This window comes from Coregonus lavaretus, assembly GCF_964263955.1.
Source record: "Coregonus lavaretus genome assembly, chromosome: 4".
NCBI classification, from domain to species: Eukaryota; Metazoa; Chordata; class Actinopteri; order Salmoniformes; family Salmonidae; genus Coregonus; species Coregonus lavaretus.
In genome coordinates, this window is record NC_139991.1 from 58,261,971 (window position 1) to 58,280,643 (window position 18,673).

An 18,673-nucleotide genomic window follows, 5' to 3' on the forward strand; every position below is an offset into this window, starting at 1 on the left:
CAACAAAACGCTTGGACAGCAGCTGGCCATCGTCTCTTCCAAACACCAGCGTGACTGGGACAAGCACCTGCCTATGGTCCTCATGGCATGCCGCTCCGCTGTCCAAGACACCACCTCCTGCACGCCTGCCCTCCTCATGCTGGGGAGAGAGATCCGTACCCCTGCGGAGATGGCGTTTGGTCGGCCCCTGGATAGCCCTCATGTTTCCCCGGGGCCGGAGTATGCCCGGAGACTCCAGGACCGCCTGGAGACAGCCCACACCTTCGCCAGAGAGCAGCTGCTGAATGCAGGTGTGAGGCAGAAGAGGAACTATGACGTGCACACCCGGGGAAGGCACTTTGTGGCTGGGGAGCTGGTCTGGATCTACAGCCCGCTAAGGAAAAAAGGCAGATGCCCCAAGTTGGACAGTCACTGGGTGGGACCCTGCAGTGTCCTGGAGAGGGTAGGGGAGGTTGTTTACCGGGTGCAGCTTCCTCCCAGGGGGAGAAAGGTGACACTGCACCGGGACAGGTTAGCCCCATATAGAGGGGCCTCTTCTCCCCAAACCCCAGGAACCCCCACAATTCCCCTCTCTGGCAATGACATTCTCCAGGCACCCACCCCCAGGTGCCGCAGACAAGGCTCCAGACAGCCCACTCCCCCTGTGTCACCGCGTGGTTCCCCAGAGCCACGGACTGTATTACCCGTTCCCGCTTCCTTGTCCCCCATGTCCTTGCCTTCATCCCCTGGTTCCCAGAGGGGCACTCTGCGGCCATCACAGCCACGCAGGCAAAGGAGACCTCCGGGTCGCTTCAGAGACTTTGTTTGTTCCCTCTGGGACGAGGGACTTTGTGGTGGGGGGGCTGTGTAGCGACCCGCACAGACAGCTGTGTGTTATGTGTTAGGCTAGTAGATGGTTGTGTTGTACCTACCAGTACCCAGTGTTCGCGGGGTCCGACATGTCAATCAACCTGCTATCTGCCAATCACGGGAATGCCTGGAATGTTCTGATGCCGGGCATCCTGGCGGTTGGCGGAGTGGCGTGGAGGGGGGTTGGGCAGGGGGATGGAGCATTGGAAGTTAAGACCAGGTTTAGCCTTTGTTCTCTCTCTTTTTTACGTCTGGGCTTCACAAGAGAAGGTCACGATTGGCTTGTGGGTTATCTTTCATTTATTTGGCGTGGGCTACGGCCAAACAGTAGCCTGTGTAAAGTTGGTTTAATAAACCGTCCATTCGTAAACTCAATCCTCTGTCTGGACAGTTGTTCTTTTATGATCTAGTCAGGTCACCACTCCTGAGTGGCGCAGTGGTCTAAGGCACTGCATCGCAGTGCTAACTGTGCCACTAGAGATCCTGGTTCGAATCCAGGCTCTGTCGCAGCCGGCCGCGACTGGGAGACTCATGGGTGGCGCACAATTGGCCCAGCGTCGTCCAGGGTAGGGGAGGGAATGGCCGGCAGGGATCTAGCTCAGTTGATAGAGCATGGCGTTTGCAACGCCAGGGTTGTGGGTTTGATTCCCACGGGGGGCCAGTATAAAAAAAATATATGTATTCACTAACTGTAAGTCGCTCTGGATAAGAGCGTCTGCTAAATGACTAAAATGTAAATGTAATTATGAATACTGTCATCACAGATGAATGAGCAAACCAGTCTATGGTTAAAATTCTATTTTCTACCATCGCCGAGCGACTCTAGCTAGCTAGCTAGTTAACTAAATTAACCTAACTCTAGGATGCTATCGCCATAGCAACGGAATACTCTCGCGGTATTTCAATGGTAGATCTCGTCACAACCCCATACTCACAGACAATACATTTATCCGGGAATGGCCGGCAGTGGGAGAAGATAGAGCGAGATGGATTTTGGCCGACGTTCTGCTAATTTACTCATCTATGAAACATTTGATCTGAATACAGGTTTCTGTTTCGAAAACTAAAATATGTTGCAAGTAGAGTGGACTAAGTTTGGTAGACTTTACCCTTTGTCAAAGTTTCCAAAAATTGCGTTGTTTAGAACGAGTACAAGGGCGAATTGAGTTATTGCACACGCGCACTTCACAGAGTAGGCGTTCCCTAACGGAAATATGCAAATAATGCTAGAACATGCCAATAGACTCGTGCTAGCTCGTGCTTGGCTCTGCCCACCTCCTTACTGTGATTAATTTGCTCCCATTGGAAACGACAGGCTGTGGTATATCTTGGGTTAGGTATACAAATCTTTGCCATACTCTTTGTCACTGTCAGACACAGTGTTATAGTATCCCAATCCATTAGGTGGCAACAAAGACCTTCAGCTAGGATTAATATTCGTTTTGCGAAGAAGCTTTCCTCAATACCGAGTTCTGATTGGTTGTATACACGAGCGTTCTACACACTCACAAGATGGCAGCGTCCTTAGGAAAGGTGTGCTGTAATCAGCTGACATTGACAGCGAGGAGAATTGGCAGGTAATGTTGTAGTTTGCTTGTGAAAGTTCGTCTATTTGCCGAATTACGTTGCTATTCCTATGCATGGTGGCTACACACCATTGGAAGAGGCATAATATAATTTTGTTGTTGGGAGAAAATGAACCCCGGTTTGCTCATTTCAAAGGTACTTACAGCTAACATTAGCCAGCTAGCTAACTAGCTCTTATCATGACGCGAATGTCTTGTCACTCGTGTCAAAAGCATTTGATATCTAACGTTACTACGAGTCAGCAATATTGGGTTGTTTACAACCCCACCTACTATGTTATGATTCTGCATTGTTGTCTCTGTCAATTTGTCAGTGACAATGCCACTCACAGTTTAGTGGTTGGGCCACCATGCTGGCAGGAAAAATATTAAAGTAAATTTGGCGCAAAAATTTGCACTGGTGGCCAATATACCACGGCTAATAGATGTATCCAGGCACTCCGCGTTGCGTCTTGCGTAAGAACAGCACTTAGCCATGGTATATTGGCCATACCACACCTCCTCGGGCCTTATTGCTTAATTATATTTATTTTAGGTCGGATGTCTTAATATGGTATTGGGATAGTTATTGAAATATATAACTAGAGTGTGCTTCTTCTGTCTGCCTGCAGTGGCTGGCTCCTCTTCAGAGTACAAAGAGCCAGACAGTCTCAGCAGGGGCCATGGCGTTCATTTTCCAGTGGTGAGTTTCACACTGACATCCTCACACAATAGTCCCTGACAAGACCCAGGCATTTACAACCAACATGGTGACTGGGGCTGTCTAAAACTCTTAGACTACATTCCCATTAGTCTCTGTGCTAATAAGATGAACATACTCAGTGGTAGTGCGTTAACCAAAAGTAAAGTGGCATTACTGCTTTCTACCATCCTGTATCGCTTACAAACTCTTTAAAACACCTTCAGACCCCTACTAGTGCATTCCTCCAATGGCCTCACAGGGGCGCCATCTCACCTCTGACACCAATGTAACAAATTCAGAGACAGTGAGGTGGAAATTGTAGTACCAATTTACTGAACATTCCAATGGCCTTAGTAGGTGTATAAATCATCAGTTGCTATAGTATTCTTATGACAAAGCCATATATTTTTGTATTTTATAACAATGTTGGAGTCTTAAGTTGTGCACTAATGGATTACACGCAGTGATGTAGTGGTTAAAAAATAGGTGGGTAAATGCTCGCGCAAAATAAAAAAGGTGGATAAACATGTACCCTCTACTATACCACTGATTACACCACAATGGTTTCAGTGTTTGAAAGAATTGTGCATTGATGCAAGCATCGAGACATAAATTGTTAGGCCTAGATATTTTACGTTTGGCACAACTACCCTTGGCTGTGGGTTTGCCAAACACTGGTCTGTTAATTGTTTATATTAGGGCTTCTCTCATTCTAGCCAGTACATTATCAGTAAAAACTTACATGGTGAACTTTCACAGACACAAATAATTACATAATTTGATGTGAGTCAAAACGATATCACACTATCCAGCTAGTAGCCTAGGCTGTTGTCTCAACTCAGTAATTAGTCTACCCTGTTCTATGGTTTATTTACAATACCGTGAAGTGCACATTTAGCTACAATAAGAATTATGATAAAAAATATATTTATGCAAGACTTCTTATGGAAAGTGCCGTAACTGTTCCTACTATTAACCTTGTGTATATGCATGGTGCATGGCGATGGTGGTTCAATGCAGCCTCTCTAGGCCTTCAGGCTCGCATCAGGCCCTTTCCCCTCCTCATCGCCACCGGTGGAGGCTACATGGGATACGACCAGTACGGCCGCTACAAGGACCGGGAGCTAACAAAGATCGGTATTGAGGTGCCTCCACGCATCGCCAATGAAACCCAGGTAGGGAGAACTTCTGGTGTCAATCTACTGTATCTTTGGACCTGGTCATGGTCCCAGGTACCAGGATGGGTATCGTGGAGAACAATATCACAGGTATTCTTATGCTTGCTGTCAACACTAGTTCAACCCACTGTTTACTGTTTGAACTTGAATAGCCTAATCGAATGGCTTCTTGTCAGCAAGGAAAATCCACACCCGGTATGATTTTTCAGTCCCTCCATGTAAGACAAACTCAACCTCAATTTGATATCTCTGGATGCTGAGAAGTGTGTACAGAGCTAAGACTCAAAGGATGTGTGTGATTGAGCTGGTGTGTGTGTTTGTCCGTCGGACTCTGTCCATTTGTGTCCTTCCTTCATGCTGCTCTTTCTTTCTTTTCTTCCTGCTTGCTGGCATTGTCTGTGTTCTGTTGCTCTGTTATGCAATGTCAGTATTTTGTAGGTTCTCTGAGAATATTTTGGGGTGTCGCCATAATGTATTCAGACCCCTTTTTCCACATTTGGTTACATTACAGCCTTATTCTAAAATGGATTTAATAATTGTTTCCCCTCATCAATCTACACACAATACCACATAATGAAAAAGTGAAAACAGGTTTTTATAAATTTTTGCAAATGTATATAAAAACGAATACCTTATTTACATAAGTGTTCAGGCCCTTTGCTATGAGACTTGAAATTGAGCTCCAGTGCATCCTGTTTCCATTGATCATCCTTGAGATGTTTCTACAATTTGATTGGAGTCCACCCGTGCTAAATTCAATTGATTGGACATGATTTAGAAAGGCACACACCTGTCAATATAAGGTCCCGCAGTTGACAGTGCTTATCAGAGCAAAAAACCAAGCCATGAGGTCGAAGGAATTGTCTGTAGAGACAGGAGTTTGTCGATGCACAGATCTGGGGAAGGGTACCAAAAAATGTCTGCAGCATTGAAGGTCCCCAAGAACAAAGTGGCCTCCATCATTCTTAAATGGAAGAAGTTTGGAACCAACAAGACTCTTCCTAGAGCTGATCGCCTGGCCAAACTGAGCAATCGGGGGAGAAGGGCTTTGGTCAGGGAGGTGACTAAGAACCCAATGGTCACTCTGACAGAGCTCCAGAGTTCCTCTGTGGACATGGGAGAACCTTCCAGAAGGACAACCATCTCTGCAGCACTCCACCAATCACGCTTTTATCGTAGTGGCCAGACGGAAGCCACTCCTCAGTAAAAGGCACATGACAACAAGCTTGGAGTTTGCCTAAAGGACTCTCAGAACATGAGAAACAAGATTCTCTGGTCTGATGAAACCAAGATTGAACTCTTTGTCCTGAATGTCAAGCGTCACGTCTGGAGGAAACCTGGCACCATCCCTACGGTGAAGCATGGTGATGGCAGCATCAGGTTGTGGGGATGTTTTTCAGCGGCAGGGACTGGGAGACTAGTCAGGATCGAGGCAAAGATGAACGGAGCAAAGTACAGAGAGATCCTTGATGAAAACCTGCTCCAGAGCGCTCAGGACCTCAGACTGGGGCGAAGGTTCACCTTCCAACAGGACAATGACCCTAAGGACACAGCCAAGACAACGCAGGAGTGGCTTCGGGACAAGTCTCTGAATGTCCTTGAGTGGCCCAGACTTGAAAATAAATGCATTGTTGGTTAAGGGCTGAAAGTAAGCATTTCACGGTAATGTCTACACCTGTTGTATTCAGCACATGTGGCAAATTAAATTTGATTTGATCGAACATCTCTGGAGAGACCTGAAAATAACTGCGCAGCGACACTCCCCATCCAACCTGACAGCTTGAGAGGATCTGAGAGAAGAATGGGAGAAACTCCCCAAATACAGGTGTGCCAAGCTTGTAGCGTCATACCCAAGAAGACTAAGCTGTAATTGCTGCCAAAGTTGCTTCAACAAAGTACTGAGTAAAGGGTCTGAATACTTATGTAAATGTTATATTTCTGTTTTTAATATATTTGCAAAAATGTCTAATCCTGTTTTGGTTTGTCATTATGGGGTATTGTGTGTAGATTGATGAGGAAGGAAAAAACTATTTAATCTGTTTTAGAATAAGGCTGTAACATAACAAAATGTGGAAAAAGTCAAGGGGTCTGAATACTTTCCGAATGCACTATGTAGGCAAAAATGAAAGCTCGGACGATATGAGATTTTGGGTCTGATACCAATTTTATGGATGCAAAAGACACCGATTACCGGTATATCTGCCGATATATCGTTTTTTTTTTTAGATGTAGATTGAAAAACAGACAGTTTTTACACATTGTGCTCCAAATGTTTCAGATATTCTAAATGATGATTTCTTAAAGCTGCAATATGTAAATTTTTGGACTACCTGACCAAATTCGCATAGAAATGTGACTTATAGATCTGTCATTCTCATTGAAAACAAGTCTAAGAAGCGGTATATCTGTTCTATGTGTGCTATTTCTATGCTTCCCGTTCTTAAGTTTAGTTTTTGCATATTTTACTTTTGGTTTTGTATAACAGCTGAAAATACAATATTTTTTGGGTTATGAAAAATATATTTCACAGTGGATTAAATGGTACAATGATTCTCTAAACTGTACTTGCTTGTTTTGTCACAAACTGAAATTAGGGAAACTATTAGAATTGTAGCAACCAGAAAATAGCGGTGTGATTTCTGCATAGTGAATCTTTAACTAAATATTAAAATTAACATTATTTAAGAATTTTATTTGTGGTTTATTTGATCATCACCAAAAATCAACTATATAGATTCACAAGTGCTTTACATCAGTCAAAGGTCATGTAAAGAACCTTGGCAACCTTGCAATGAGAGCTTGTTATGACCCTTATATGACAAGCACAGGCTAGTTGTTCATTACGACAATGTTTTCTTACTTAAACCATAATGCAAAATACACAGTTTTATATTTCAATGCGCAGATGACTGAAAACATTCATGCAAGAAAATGCTTGCCGCACTGGTTTTAGTCACACACGTTCTAATTTAGCTAGCTGGCTAACAATCTTATCTCATCATGAATGCAAGCACATGGCCTGAATGATAGATCTGTGCCAACTGTCTTGCTTTTTGCAGATGGCATACTTCGGAAAACTAACTAAAGAAGCCCCTAATAGGCCCAGACAGTAAGTGTTATTGTTGTGTTCACTTTGGCGCCAGTCCAGTGTTCGCACAAGTAGCACAGATCTCTTGCTAGCTAGCTGGCTAACTACCTTGCTGGCTAGATAGAGCCTAACCACATTGCTGGCCAGCTAACGTTAACTAAGTGAGAGTGTGATGAGGACCGGGGCTGCTTGCTTGGTGAAGTGTACTTTTGATTATTTAATATTTAAATACGCTGTCACTGGCTGTGGCAAGCTACTCGTCGTCAAACTACCATGCCTACTCTCTCTCATGTCGTGACTTAGGGCTGAATTATGTTCAATGAGCATCTCACACCTCTTCAGGCAACCATTGAAAAATAAAAATAAATGACTGTAAATAAGCAGACATATTTGTTCATTCTACGTACATAATATCGGCGCTTTATCTGTGAAATAAAGACTGATACAAGTATATCTGTGAAAGGCTAATATCGGCCGATTTTTATATCGTTCAACCGATTTTATCAGTCGAGCTCTAGGCAAAATATTGTTAGTTGAGATCACGTCAACTGCATCATTACGGAAGTCCAGAGAGGGCAAAAAAAAATGTATTCCCTCGTTATGTCGATCACAACTTATTTATCTCATGATCACGACATAACAAAAGTTATTTTGTCGATCACAAGAAACTCTATAAATAGGAGTGGACGTATTGATAGATTGACAGCAGTGTCATAGTGCATCAGAGGCAGTAAGACTCTACAAAGATGTAAGACCTTTGTTTAGAGCACATCTGTCGTGTGCTCGACATAACGGAATATATATTTTTTTATTCATCTGTTCTCTCTGGGCTTCCGTACATCATAGCTTTGATTTATGCCAGATATGTTGACTTCGTCAGTTTTAGTGGTACGTTCTGTCTTTGAGTGCAGAACTAGGCAAATTTTGTCTGTCACTTTGTCTCTAATGCCTTACAAGTTGTTGACCTAATCAAACTGGTTTGGAACAGCTCGATTAGCAAACCTAATCCAGAAGTGATACTGAGGCTCATTCTGTGGGATTTTACTGTTGCAATAGTGAAGAGTGAGGAGGGTCACCGTGGTCTTTAAGTGTCCATAGTGTTAGTGTCATAGTAGTAATCACAACAGGCCCCATGTTGGTGTGTCATGGGAGTAAGCACAACAAGCTCCACGTAGCCTATTGTTTGTTTAGGCTATTTAACATGGGAGACAGCCAAGTGTCAAAATAGGTGATGTCATTGCAGATAACCAGCAACCATAAAATCAGATCAGACCGATCAGATGGACTAAGCATAAGCCTGTTTTTCTGTGACTTTTCCCCTCCCTTTCTGTAGTGTAATCATCTTACCATACATGTTAGATACTGTAAGACCAAGTCAAAGACTCTCAAATCACTGATGCTCCTAAATAAAAAGTTCCAGGTCGCACAGCAAAATATTTAGGCGCATATGCGACTAAAATGGTCGCACTGTTTTTACCCCTTTTTCTCCCCAATTTCGTGGTATCTAATTGGTAGTTACAGTCTTGTCCCGTACAGACACGGGAGAGGCGAAGGTCGAGAGCCGTGCGTCCTCCGGAAGCCAGCCGCACCAATGTGTTGGAGGAAACACCGTACACCTGGCGACCGTGTCAGCGTGCACAGCGCCCGCCACTGGAGTCGCTAGTGCGCGATGGGACAAGAACATCCTTGCCAGCCAAACCCTCCCCTAACCTGGACGACGCTGGGCCAATTGTGCTCCGCCCCATGGGTCTCCCGGTCGCGGCCGGCTGCGACAGAGCCTGGACTCGAACCAGGATCTCTAGTGGCACAGCTAGCACTGCGATGCAGTGCCTTAGACCACTTCGCCACTGATGAGGCCCGGGCCCCCCAAGCTTTCTGAGCAAAAGATAAGTATATAAAAAAAACGCAACTAATTAATAATTTTCATTCTTGGACATGATTGTAATATCACCAGGAAATGAGCTCGAAGTGATTTTAATTTAGGAAATCTGTTCCGAAGTATTCCCACGCATAAATAGGGGCATATTCAGTGCTTGACTTGGGCAGGAGCTCACCGGAGCGGAGTACCGACACCTCAAATGTTCTACTGCTTGAGCTCCTGTTCCTCTTATAGAATATTAGCTCAAAAGTATTGTGAAGCTCCTGCACCTAAAATATAAACCGTACCGGCACCCAAAATGAGTACCGGATCCTATTTCAGTACAAGTGAAGCACTGGGCATATGTGATCATATATACCAAGGTTTGAAAGGATTCTGTTTTTCTCATACTATATCTGTTTGGGTTTCTTGCAGTCGATTTGCAGTGTACAAATGATTTACAACTATGTTCCGACCATCTGCTCATGGAAAAATCGTCCCACAGCTGAATGTGATTGGGACCCCTGGTCTAGGACTTGTGCCACTCGCACATAATTATGTAATTTTACAGACACCACAGGGGACAGTATGACAATGCACAGAAGGCATCACTTCAAATTGTCTTCTCTTCATTTTATGTACGTGCATTAACCAAATAGCCTACAGAAAATAAATGGAATCTCCCCCAACCCTGCCAAAATGTATCATATGCCATTCCTTTTAATATGAGGACATTTAGATCCTCCTTCCCTCTCTGTAGAATCAGTGCTTTTGTTCAGTCTCTTCTATACTGTTCTACTACTGTGAGCCAGAGAGACTTGCTTTTGACAAAACTGTACTTGACAAAACATCCCTTTAAACTGTTGCACATCTGTATGTAAAGGAGCTGATCTTATGTACACTGACAGTTTGGTGGGCTTATTTGCTTTAGCTACAAAAGGGTGAATATTTATTCGGCAGGACTGTAATAAATTATTGCGTATTTTGAAGTGTACCCTTTAGGGGCCTGGTATGCAGACTTGCTCAATAGGGCTTTACAATGAATTGAGTGTGGGGTGAGGTTTTGTCACAGAGGAAATTGAAGCTCATTGGCTAGTTTGGGGGATTGGGTTAGTTTTTATCTCGCTATATTGTAAATAAACATGGAACCGCCAACGTGGTGGACTTTCGGTCGCATCCCCTGTGAACTGTCCAGTACAACATGCAACTATCAGAAAGTGACTTGGCAAGGTCCCCTGGTCACTGTGAAGGTCAGGATTGTCATCATGGCATCTCAACTTCACACAGTGACTGTGAACACCCATGCACACTGACTGTGGACAAGTGCTGAGCGATTAACCCAAATGTTGGTTTATTTTAGTTTTTTAAAGACATCTTGGTTTTTTAAGAATTAATTGACAATTATTTGAATTCCATTTAGTTTTTTAGTTTTTTGTGCGCTGAACGCACCATTTGTGCCGTTTCTCGAGAGATTTGTCTCTGAGACTTGTTGTCCAAACTCCTCATAATTAAGTGCAGAAAAGTTGGTAATTAACTGCAATGACCAGAATCCATTGTGCCTGTTCTCATTTGGTTCTTTCCGGGCAAGCCTGTGGGGCCGGCAGACAGACATGGAGAGGAAGAGCGATAGAGAGACACGAGGGGAATAAAGAGCGGTTGCTTAGGTATTTCTATCCGACAGTACATGTAATTGATTGATAGTTGTTATTTAGCAGTGTTAAAAGTATGCCTGATCTACTTTGAAAAACTACTGAAATAGTGATTTTGTCAGACAGAACGCAGCTAGTCAGCTATGGTTAGCCTACTAGCCTGAAGGATGACTCTTTGGGGAGCACAGAGATGGCTGGCTGCTACAGCCTGAGCAGAGATGATATGGTGACTATAAATAAAATATTAAGTAATCCAAAAAAAAGTAATATCCCGAACTGAAATATTTTATTAAAGTAATGTGAATAAAGGATGATTTATTAATACGTGATATGCAGTAATGGCCAATCACTACCATCAATTGCTTAGTGTTACAGCATTGAAAACTGTGATTATACCGAACCAACCTCAAAAAGCACTTATTGCTCAGCACTACTGTGGGGACACACGCTTGTCAGAGAGTTAGGCTCACACTTCACAAGTCTCATTTGGCTTCTCAAAGACCCACATGCACATGGCCTCCTAACAATGGCCTGAGTTCTTCTCCGGGTGAATCTGGGCTGAGATGCGAATGGAATGGTAATGAGCCGGCTGGACAGGGGCCCTCACTTTTCCCTCCGACAAGCCAAAAAAATACAGCATTCTGAGCCAGGTACAGGGAAATTAGGGTTAGGAGCATTCCCTTTCTGTCTCACTCTCTACCCAAAGAGGAACTGCTAAATCTGTCTGTAAAGACAGTGGTATTGTGTATTTGTGTAACATATTTTACATTTGCATGTAGTATGGATAAATGTGGTTAGATACATTTGAATATTTACATAGAAATATGTTGAAATAGGCTAATTGTGGTTATTTCCATCTGCTTAGCCTATGTCAATATAAAGGGCCGATTATTGGCCTTTGCTAGTGTATCGGCCGTTGACGATCGGCTTTGCCGATAGTCCCTTTCCATAGCAAAGCTGCTGCTATGCCAGTTGCCACTCTCCGCTTGAGCCACGAGCACTGCACCATGCCGAGGAATGTCAAGCTGGGAAAATCACCAGCAGCAGCAAGCTAGCTCATTCAAATGAAATGAAATCAAATGTTTTGTCAAATGCGCGGAGTACAACAGATGTAGACCTTACAGTGAAATGTTTACAAGCCCTTAACCAACAATGCAGTTTTAAGAAAGAATACCCAAAAAAAAAAAATAATAATTAAAGAGCAGCGGCAAAATAACAATAGCGAGGCTATATACAGGGGGTACCGGTACCAATGCAAATAGTCTGGGTAGCCATTTGATTAGATGTTCAGGTGTCTTATGGCTTGGGGGTAGAAGCTGTTTAGAAGCCTCTTGGACCTAGATTTGGTGCTCCGGTACCGCTTGCCGTGCGGTAGCAGAGAGAACAGTCTATGACTAGGGTGGCTGGAGTCTTTGACAATTTTTAGGGCCTTCCTCTGATATCGCCTGGTATAGAGTTCCTGGATGGCAGGAAGCTTGGCCCCAGTGATGTACTGGGCTGTACGCACAACCCTCTGTAGTGCCTTGCGGTCGGAGGCCGAGCAGTTGCCATACCAGGCGGTGATGCAACCAGTCAGGATGCTCTCGATGGTGTAGCTGTAGACCCTTTTTGAGGATCTGAGGACCCATGCCAAATCATCAGTCTCCTTAGGTGGAATAGGTTTTGACGTGCCCTCTTCACGGCTGTCTTGGTGTGCTTGGACCATGTTAGTTTGTTGGTGATGTGGACACCAAGGAACTTGAAGCTCTCAACCTGCTCCACTACAGCCCCGTCGATGAGAATGGGGGCATGCCCGGTCCTCTTATTTTTCCTGTAGTCCACAATCATCTCCTTTTGTCTTGATCACGTTGAGGGAGAGGTTGTTGTCCTGGCACCACACGGCCAGGTCTCTGACCTCCTCCCTATAGGCTGTCTCGTCGTTGTTGGTGATCGGGCCTACCACTGTTGTGTCATCGGCAAACTTAATGATGGTGTTGGAGTCGTGCCTGGCCATGCAGTCATGAGTGAACAGGGAGTACAGGAGGGGACTGAGCATGCACCCCTGAGGGGCCCCCGTGTTGAGGATCAGCGTGGCGGATGTGTTGTGACCTACCCTTACCACCTGGGGGCGGCCCGTCAGGAAGTCCAGGATCCAGTTGCGGAGGGAGGTGTTTATTCCCAGAGTCCTTAGCTTAGTGATGAGCTTTGAGGGCACTATGGTGTTGAATGCTGAGCTGTAGTCAATGAATAGCATTCTGGAGCCCCAGATCGAGGGTGATTGACCGTCATCTTGAACTTCTTCAATTTTCTAATAATTGCGGCAACAGTTGTTGCCTTCTCACCAAGCTGCTTGCCTATTGTTCTGTAGCCCATCCCAGCCTTGTGCAGGTCTACAATTTTATCCCTGATGTCCTTACACAGCTCTCTGGTCTTGGCCATTGTGGAGAGGTTGGAGTCTGTTTGATTGAGTGTGTGGACAGGTGTCTTTTATACAGGTAACGAGTTCAAACAGGTGCAGTTAATACAGGTAATGAGTGGAGAACAGGAGGGCTTCTTAAAGAAAAACTAACAGGTCTGTGAGAGCCGGAATTCTTACTGGTTGGTAGGTGATCAAATACTTATGTCATGCAATAAAATGCAAATTAATTACTTAAAAATCATACAATGTGATTTTCTGGATTTTTGTTTTAGATTCCGTCTCTCACAGTTGAAGTGTACCTATGATACAAATTACAGACCTCTACATGCTTTGTAAGTAGGAAAATCGGCAGTGTATCAAATACTTGTTCTCCCCACTGTATGTATGTATGTATATATATGTATGTATGTATGTATGTATGTATGTATGTATGTATGTATGTATGTATGTATATAAATAAATCACACACACACTACCGTTCATAAGTTTGGGGGCACTTAGAAATGTCCTTGTTTTCCATGAAAACATACATGAAATGAGTTTGAATATGAAATATAGCTAAATGCATAGGAAATATAGTCATTGACAAGGTTAGAAATAATGATTTTTAATTGAAATAATAATTGTGTCCTTTAAACTTTGCTTTCGACAAAGAATCCTCCATTTGCAGCAATTACAGCCTTGCAGACCTTTGGCATTCTAGTTGTCAATTTGTTGATGTAATCTGATGAGATTTCACCCCATGCTTCCTGAAGCACCTCCCACAAGTTGTATTGGCTTGATGGGCACTCAAGCTGCTCCCACAACAGCTCAATAGGGTTGAGATCCGGTGACTGTGCTGGCCACTCCATTATAGACAGAATACCAGCTGACTGCTTTATCCCTAAATAGTTCTTGCATAGTTTGGAGCTGTGCTTTGGGTCATTGTCCTGTTGTAGGAGGAAATTGGCTCCAATCAAGCGCTGTCCACAGGATATGGCATGGCGTTGCAAAATGGAGTGATAGTCTACCTTCTTCAAGATCCCTTTTACCCTGTACAAATTTCCCGCTTTACCACCACCAAAGCACCCCCAGACCATCACATTGCCTCCACCATGCTTGACAGATGGCTTCAAGCACTCCTCCAGCATCTTTTCATTTGGTCTGCGTCCCACAAATGTTCTTTTTTGTGATCCGAACACCTCAAACTTCGAATCGTCTGTCCATAACACTTTTTTCCAATCTTCCTCTGTCCGGTGTCTGTGTTCTTTTTCCCATCTTAATCTTTTCTTTTTATTGGCCAGTCTGAGATATGGCTTTTTCTTTGCAACTCTACCTAGAAGGTCAGCATCCCGGAGTCGCCTCTTCACTGTTGACGTTGAGACTGGTGTTTTGCGGGTACTATTAAATGAAGCTGCCTGTTGAGGACCTGTGAGGTTTCTGTTTCTCAAACTAGACACTAATGTATTTGTCCTCTTGCTCAGTTGTGCACCGGGGCCTCCCACTCTTTCTTTTCTGGTTAGAGCCAGTTTGCGCTGTTCTGTGAAGGGAGTAGTACACAGCGTTGTAGGAGATCTTCAGTTTCTTGGCAATTTCTCGCATGGAATAGCCTTCATTTCTCAGAACAAGAATAGACTGATGAGTTTCAGAAGAAAGTTATTTGTTTCTGGCCATTTTGAGCCTGTAATCGAACCCACAATTGCTGATTGTCAGTAGTTCCGATGTGGATGTGGTGGAGGAGTCAGGCGCAGGACACAGAGGATACGTCCAAAAAAAGACTTTAATAGTCCAAAGAGCAACAAACAAAACACGACCTCGAAAACAGACGGAGGCGAGGCAATTACGCAAACACGCGTAAACAATAATCCCAAACATAGACAGAGTGCTGACACGCAGCTCTGCACGACAGGCAGAAAAATAACAACACACAATCAGACTAATGCAAAACACGGAACTTATAAGACAAGTAATCAACACACAAATGGACACAGGTGTAAAAGACAGACAAAAGCAATCACACTACGAAACATAGAGCGGTGGCAGCTAGTACTCCGGGGACGGCGAACGCCGAAGCCTGCCCGAACCAGGAGGAGGAGCAGTCTCGGCAGAATCCGTGACAGTACCCCCCCCCCCCCCCCTTGACGCGCGGCTCCAGCCGTGCGCCGACCCCGGCCTCGGGGACGGCCAGGAGGACGCGGACCCGGGCGCGTGGGCTGCCCATGGTGGAACTCAGTCAGGAGGGATGGATCGAGGATGTCCCTCCTGGGCTCCCAGCACCGTTCCTCCGGACCGTACCCCTCCCACTCCACGAGATACTGGAGACCACTCCTCCGGCGCCTCGAGTCCAAGATGGTCCGGACCCTGTACGCCGGGGCCCCCTCGATGTCCAAAGGGGGCGGAGGGGTCTCTCCTATCTCATCTTCTTGGAGTGGGCCAGCTACCACCGGCCTGAGAAGAGACACATGGAACGAGGGGTTAATATTTTTGTACTCTATAGGCAGTTGTAACCTGTAACACACCTCGTTCAATCTTCTCAGGACTTTGAAGGGCCCCACAAACCGCCGACCCAGCTTCCGGCAGGGCAGGCGGAGGGGCAGGTTTCGAGTCGAGAGCCAGACTCGATCTCCCGGTGCGTACACCGGTCCCTCACTGCGGTGGCGATCGGCGCTCGCCTTTTGTTGACGGATGGCACGCTGCAGATGGACATGGGCAGCGTCCCACGTCTCCTCCGAGCGCCGAATCCACTCGTCCACCGCAGGGGCCTCGATCTGGCTCTCGCGCCAGGACCGGCTGATAACCTAAAACACACTGGAAAGGTGTTAAATTGGTGGAGGAGTGGCGGAGAGAGTTCTGGGCCATCTCTGCCCAGGGGATGAACCTAGACCACTCCTCCGGCCGGTCCCGGCAATAGGACCTCAAAAACCTACCCACATCCTGGTTGACACGTTCCACCTGCCCATTGCTCTCTGGGTGGTACCCCGAGGTAAGGCTTACCGAGACCCCCAAGCGGTTTGTAGGGCAGTAGGGAGACCCGGCATTGGGAGGAGACGACAGGCCTTAGAAAACCGATCCACAACGACCAAAATGGTGGTATTCCCCTGGGAGGGGGGTAGGTCAGTTACAAAATCCACCGATAGGTGGGACCATGGTCGTTGTGGAACGGGCAGGGGATGTAACTTACCCCTGGGCAAATGTCTAGGCGCCTTACACTGGGCACACACCGAGCAGGAGGAGACATAAACCCTCACATCCTTAGCTAACGTGGGCCACCAGTATTTCATGCTAAGACAGTGCACGGTCCGGCCAATACCTGGATGTCCAGAGGAGAGTGATGTATGAGCCCAATAAATAAGACGATCACGAACCTCGAGCGGAACGTACGTCCGCCCCACAGGACACTCGGGGGGAGTAGGGTCGGTACGCAGTGCCCGCTCGATTTCCGCATCGACCTCCCATACCACCGGAGCCACCAAACAAGACTCCGGCAGTATGGACAGGGCGTCTGCCTTACCATTCTGGGACCCTGGGATGTATTGATCTTAAAAACAAACCGGGTTAGGAACATGTTCCACCTAGCCTGACGAGGGTTCAATCTCCTAGCTGCCCGGATGTACTCCAGGTTACGGTGATCAGTCAGAATGAGGAAAGGGTGTTGCCCTCAAGCCAATGCCTCCACACCTTTAGGGCCTGGACTACGGCTAACAGCTCCCTGTCCCCAACGTGTATAGTTGTGCTCCGCCGAGCTGAGCTTCTTAGAGTAGAACGCACAGGGGCGGAGTTTAGGTGGCGTGCCGGACCGTTGTGACAGGACTGCCCCAATACCGGTCTCGGACGCGTCTACCTCTACTTGGAATGGAAAAGAGGGATCCGGATGCGCCAGCACCGGGGCCGAGGTGAACAGGTTCTTCAGTTTGACAAATGCCCTGTCCGCCTCAGCCGACCACTGCAAACGAACCGGACCCCCCTTTAGCAGGGACGTAATGGGAGCTGCAACTTGTCCAAAACCCCGAATAAACCTCCGGTAGTAATTAGCAAAACCCAAGAACTGCTGCACCTCTTTTACAGTGGTTGGAGTTTGCCAATTACGCACGGCCGATACACGGTCTACCTCTATCTCCACACCAGACGCGGACAACCGATAACCCAAAAAGGAGACGGACTCCTGGAAGAACAGGCATTTCTCTGCCTTGACATACAAGTCATGCTCCAACAGTCTTCTCAACACTCGGCGCACCAGGGCTACATGCTCGGCTCGTGTAGAAGAGTACACTAGGATGTCGTCGATGTACACTACTACACCCTGCCCATGCATGTCCCGGAAAATCTCGTCAACAAAGGATTGGAAGACTGAAGGAGCATTCATTAACCCGTATGGTTGCTGTTTTCCATTCATCCCCCTCCCTAATGCGCACCAGATTCTACGCGCTCCTGAGATCCAACTTTGTGAAGAACCGCGCTCCGCGTAACGACTCCGTCATAGTCGCAATCAGTGGAAGTGGGTAACTGTACTTAACCGTGATCTGATTGAGACTACGGTAATCAATACACGGGCGCAATCCCCCGTCCTTCTTCTTCACAAAGAAGAAACCGGGGAAGTGGAGGACCGTATGTATCCCTGTGCCAAGGACTCGGCTATGTAAGTCTCCATAGCCACTGTCTCCTCTTGAGACAGGGGATACACACGACTCTGTGGAAGAGCCGCTCCTGTTTGGAGATTTATCGCACAGTCCCCCTGTCTATGAGGAGGTAGCCGTGTTGCCCTCGATTTGCTGAACACCAGTGCTAAGTCCTCATACTCAGGGGGAATGCGCAGTGCGGGCACTTGGTTCGGACTCTCTACCGAGGTCGCCCCTACGGAAACACCTAGACATCTCCCTACACACTGGGCAGACCACTCCATAAGAGCCCTCTGTTGCCACGCAATGGTAGGATCATGGGTGCTTAACCCGATCAATAAATGCCCGATCAATAAAGTTCCCAGCTGCGCCTGAATCTACTAGCGCCTTATGCTGGGAATGAGGTGCCACCTGTGGAAATCTCACAGGAATACTCATGTGACCAACAGAAAGCTCTGGGTAAGTGGGGAGCCTACTCACCTGAAATGACTCCCCAGTGCGTGACCTGTTGTCCCCTCTCCCAGGAGACCCTCCCCAGCACCTGGCCGCGGTGTGTCCTCCACGACCACAGTTGGTGCAGGGGGGATGGCCCCCCTCGGGTTCTCTCTCCTCCTCTCTCTAGCGCCAGCACCCCCGAGCTCCATGGGAATCGGCTCGGAGGTGCTGGAGGGTGGAATGGACGACCCCCACTCGGGACGTCCGCGGGTAGCCAGCAGGGTGTCTAGACGGATGGAAATGTCCACCAACTGGTCGAACGACAATTGGTGTCCCTGCAGGCCAGCGCACGACG

The 18,673-nt window shown here is 46.4% G+C and overlaps 1 long non-coding RNA gene across 1 annotated transcript; it reads left to right on the forward strand.

Moving 5' to 3' along the window:
- Nucleotides 1-2,248: 2,248 nt before the first annotated feature.
- On the forward strand, nucleotides 2,249-4,292 carry LOC311128086. Its single transcript, XR_014613179.1, has 3 exons — nucleotides 2,249-2,426; nucleotides 3,047-3,117; nucleotides 4,138-4,292. It is a non-coding gene; the product is annotated as an uncharacterized lncRNA (long non-coding RNA).
- The last annotated feature ends 14,381 nt before the right edge of the window (nucleotides 4,293-18,673 follow it).